The 4,787-nt window shown below is 42.8% G+C and overlaps 1 protein-coding gene across 7 annotated transcripts in view; it reads left to right on the top strand.

Moving 5' to 3' along the window:
* TMEM117 (transmembrane protein 117) overlaps nucleotides 1-4,787 on the top strand; it is a 198,509-nt gene that overhangs the window by 17,835 nt on the left and 175,887 nt on the right. For 2 of the 7 annotated variants that reach the window (XM_017733149.1, XM_017733150.1), the window contains one exon: nucleotides 4,275-4,366. The exons of 4 other annotated variants lie outside the window; for them this stretch is intronic. The gene's annotated coding sequence lies outside the window, so the exon portion shown is untranslated. Of the gene's footprint in view, nucleotides 1-4,274; nucleotides 4,376-4,787 lie in introns of all 7 variants that reach the window. One more of the 7 variants, XM_017733151.1, reaches the window with a different exon arrangement.

Here is a 4,787-nt window from a genome sequence, read left to right on the forward strand (position 1 = left end):
GACACAGCTGACATTGCTCAAGAGTCTCGGTAACTAAATAATATTCACGAAAATATTCTTCCATCGGCATATATTTTGACTCCAGTATTAACTGTGTCCAAACGGTTTTCCAAAAGCCCTTGGTAATAATTAAATCCCAAGAAACATAGAAAAAGTTCTTAAACAACCATGCCAGGAAGTGCTTCAGTTCTTTTTGAGCTTGAATCAAGCTAAAATTTACAAATCGTTGTTCAAGAATCATTTTAAGTTTAAGATAAATGTCCATATGCGGCTCTGAGAGCCAAGAGTCTTCCCACGGTTCCTCCATAGTTAAGATATGGAATAGCAAAGCAAAACCAAGAAGAGGAATCCAAAGTTTCCAGGGTTTACTCACACAAATCAGTCGCTTAGGGATCGGGGATCGTTCTGCTCACAAATCTCCACCATTTGTTGCAGTGGGGATCCTGCAACACGCATATATCAAACCAGGAGTCCCGTGGAAAGGAAATATATAGGGACAGACAGATTCTTATTTCTCCAGCCGCATGGCCAGAGCTCTTCCGAGGAACTGTTCCAGTCACGGGACCAAGGGTCCTTCTGCCCGCGCAGGGAACACAAACCAACCAATGGGAACGAGGCTGAGCAGGGGCAGGGAAACCCCGTGCCTGTGCCCTCAGGGCCCCTCTCCCAGGGCTACACGGCAGGGGAGGGACCCCAACACTACCTAGACCTTGCAGTCAGTTTTGTAGCCTAATACATTATTACAATATACAATAATGTGTTCAAACTCATAATAGTTAGGCATTTAACTGGATACCATGTCCTCAGATTTAATCCAAACAAAGATCTGTGAGAAACCAATATTGCAACATACTTTTCATAGTAGAAGATACTTGGCTCTTGGCTGTTTAGTTTATTGTTCACTTATTGTAGCAAAATGGAAGAAGCATTTAATTTTATTTGTTTATGTCATTCTATCTGAGTAATGTTATAATAAAACATTTTAGGAACATTTTATTTCAAAGTAAAGATGTGACCAAGTAAATATGAGCAGATGTCCTGTGCCTTTTAACCATTACTTTGCAGAAAATCTTTGATTTCAATCAGGACAGCATTAGATCAGTCTAGTTAAGCAAAAATGCTTTTTAAAAGTGTGTTTAATTGATCATATAACCATTTATGATCAGGAAAACAAATGTTTAGAATCCTTGTCAGCTACTAGAGTGTATTCCCAGCTGAGTATCATGAGAAATGGGAATAGCTGAGGGTAAGAGATGGAAGGATTTTTCAAGAGTTTTGTGTCCTGAAGATGGTTTTTTAAAGATTATGCAGTGCTTTTAGACTCATCTCAGGACAAAGGCATGTTGTGTGAGATTTCCAGGCTGGGAGAACAGACAACAGAGGCACCATGGCACAGATGTGTTTTGTAGCAATGCCCTCATCTGTTTTTCCCCTCTGTTCTTCATTATTCAAGATCAGTTGAGACTAATCTTTTTAGAAGCATGAGGTTGTTTCTTCTCTTTTCTTTCCCCTTTTTCTCTTATGTGTGTGAGCATCTTGGGACCTCTGTTATAGATGGCTTTATTGATAGATAATTAATGAGCTTTATAGAACTGCGTGGACACAGACAATGCAGGCAAGCAGACATGGAGGCAAGGATTTGTGTATGTAACACAGTTTATTTCATATTTTTTTGTAAGTGGGACACAAAAAGGAGCAATGCAGAAAAATGGATTGTATTAGCATCTCAGAATCCAAAGTTTGTCCCTGTTCTGCCGGTGAGCCCAGAACAGTGAACTGAGGAGCTTAGGATACGCACATTACTCAGTCTCACAAAAATGAACTGGAGGAGTCTCCAGCTTGCTCCTCCTTGTTCCCAGCAAAGTGGTTGCTGGGGTCTTGCTGCCTCTATCTCTTGCTCATATGTTTGCAGGGGGCAGGGAGGATCAAAGGATGTACAACAGAAATCAGATAAAGTCACGATAAAGCCATAGAATCATTTAGTTTGGGAAAGACTTGGGAAAGATTGAGTTCAACCAGCACTGCCAAGTCCACCATAAGATCATGTCCTTGAGTGCCACATCTACATGTCTTTTAAATATCTTTGGAATGATGACTCAGCTGTTTCCATGGGCAGCCTGTTCCAATGCTCAGCAACATTTTGGTGAATAAATTTTTCCTAATATGCAATCCAAACCTTGCCTGGTGTGACTTGGGGCTATTTCCTTTTGTCCTGTCACTTGTTACCTGGGAGAAGAGGCTGACCCTCTTTGCTACAACCTCTTGTCAGGGAATCGTAGAGAGTGATAAGGTCTCCCCTGAACCTCCTTTTCTCCAGGCTAAACACTCCTAGCTCCCTCAGCTGCTCCTTGTAAGACATGTGCTCCAGACCTTTCACCAATTTTGTTGCCCTTCTCTGGACATGATCCAACACCTCAATGCCCTTGTTGTAGTGAGGGGCCCAGAACTGGACACAGGATTTAAGGTGTGTCTTCAGCAGTGCTGAGTACAGAAGGACAATCAATGCCCTGGTCCTGCTGGCCACACCATTGCTGATACAGGCCAGGTGCCATTGGCCTTCTTTGCCACCTGGGCATACGCTGGCTCATGTTCAGCTGCTGTCAACCAGCACCCCCAGGTCCTTTTCCTGTGAGCAGCTTTCCATCCACTCTTCCCTCAGCTTGTATTACTGCCTGGGGTTGTTGTGACCCAAGTGCCAGACCAAACCCTTTGCCTTGTTGAGTCTGATATGACTGGCCTTGGCCCATCGATCCAGCCTGTTCAGATCCTTCTGCAGGGCCTTCTTACCCTCCAGCAGATCAACACTCCCACCCATCTTTGTATCATCTGCAAACTGACTGAAAGTGCACTTGATCCCCTCATCCAGATCGTCAATGAAGACATTAAACAGGACTGGCCCCAATACTGAGTCCTGGGGAGCCCCACTGCTGACCAGCTGCCAACTGGATGTAACTCTGTTCACCACCACTCTGGGTCTGGCGATGCAGCCAGATTTTTACCCAGAAAACTGGGCACCAGTCCGAGTCATTACAGACAATTTCTCCAGGCTAATACTATGGGAAACTGTCAAAGGCTTTACAAAAGTCCATGGAGACAACATCCACGGCATTTCCCTCATCCACCAAACAGGTGACCCTGTCATAGAAGGAAACTGGGTTAGATATATACTATTTCATTGTAATTTTTACCTTCTGAGTTAGCTGAGGTCTGGATTAACTCTTGCAAAAACAGATCCCTGCCTGTTGGCTTCCCCAGTCCTTCCCTGGTCACTAGCACAGAGCAGTAAGTGCTCCTTGATACTCTCCCAGGCCTGTGATGACAGTTGCTGGCATATCTACATCCTTTGTGCCCTGGACCACACAGCTCTTTGGTAGGGTGATGCCGACAGAAGAGGAAAAAGCATCTCATTTTGCATTTTTCTATTTGTGTACACTGCACAGTTCAGTCACACTGAAAATATGTCATCCTTACTTAGTTAAATGCATTTTATGTTCTAATTACCTGACTGGAGTGAAAGTTCTACCTAATTGCGGAAGGTATTTTTTCAGCTTTATACCGGCTAGCGCTTGTATTTCAATGCCTTAGAAAGCCTCGAGCAGCCTTGAGAGGTAGCACAGGCGATCTAGCACTTTAGTAGCTCTAAAATCGGTACCTGAATCAGCTGCAGAGCAAATACCATCAGCAGAAGCAAAGAGGGAGAAATATAGCTCCCTGCCCGCTCAATTCCCTGCAGTTAGAAGCCTTCAAATGAGCCAGACGACCAGAGATGTTTACAGGAAGGTAGCTGAGCTGAGAGAGGGCTTTTGCCTTCCCTCGACCATCTTTTATTAGGAGAAGGGGAAAGGGGAGGACTGGGGGCGGACCCGGGGTGAGCGGCCAATCAGACACTGCTGAAGAGTCTGAGTTACATTTGGCTTTGCCCGCGCTTAGAACAAAAGAGCTCAGAGCACATGTCTTTGGGAGGGGGGAGGGGAAGCTTGGAACAGGCAGCAACACCTAATCTTGTTTTGGGTTTTTTGTCAGACTCATGTTGATTTTAAAGCATTTCCTTACTGTTGCCTTAATTTTTCTTGGTACACTGTGAAATACAGGCAGAGAAATGCTAGACTTTTCTTGACAATTTCTGCAATATGCATTTGTGCTGGTAGCAAAAGCCATTGCATGTGAATTGTGAAAGGGTTTTTTGTGAAGCTCTGTAATGATTGTATGTCATCAGCTCACTGGAGGCTTTCAATCCAAATTTTAATCAAAATATTAAATTTTATTCTTTCCAGCTCTGGGTACTTTTGAGCAGTCTTCATTCATACGTTCTGTAAGGCAGCACTTGCAAGAGGAAAGAAATCCAATTTTTTTCCAAATTCAAGAAGTGAGTTTGGTAATGCTTTTTACAATTTCTTTGGACTTGAGTGTTTCTTTCTTCTTTAACAGCTTATCTTTCTAATGACACTTGCTTATTATGTAATAGTAACATTAACTTCTATATAGTAGAGATTACCCAGTGAGAATAAAATTAGCTGTTTGAACTGAAAAACAACTCTTTTTCTATTAAAAATCTCAAGAAATTTAGACAAGTTTCTGGTCTAAGCTACTGTTGTCTCTTAAAAGCTCGCACATTAGAAACTGAGTAAAAACTGAGAATTCCTGCTTCCCAGATTATTTGTGCCTTTAAAGGTAGATTGAAAGGTGAAAGTGGCAGGTGTTTGATTTTGGTAATACCTTACAGTTTACAAGCTTGGGTACAATCTGGTGGGAGCAATAAACTCATTTAGCTCAGAGCTTCACGCTAA

This window comes from Corvus brachyrhynchos, unplaced genomic scaffold (genome assembly GCF_000691975.1).
Source record: "Corvus brachyrhynchos isolate BGI_N302 unplaced genomic scaffold, ASM69197v1 scaffold32, whole genome shotgun sequence".
Taxonomy (NCBI): Eukaryota; Metazoa; Chordata; class Aves; order Passeriformes; family Corvidae; genus Corvus; species Corvus brachyrhynchos.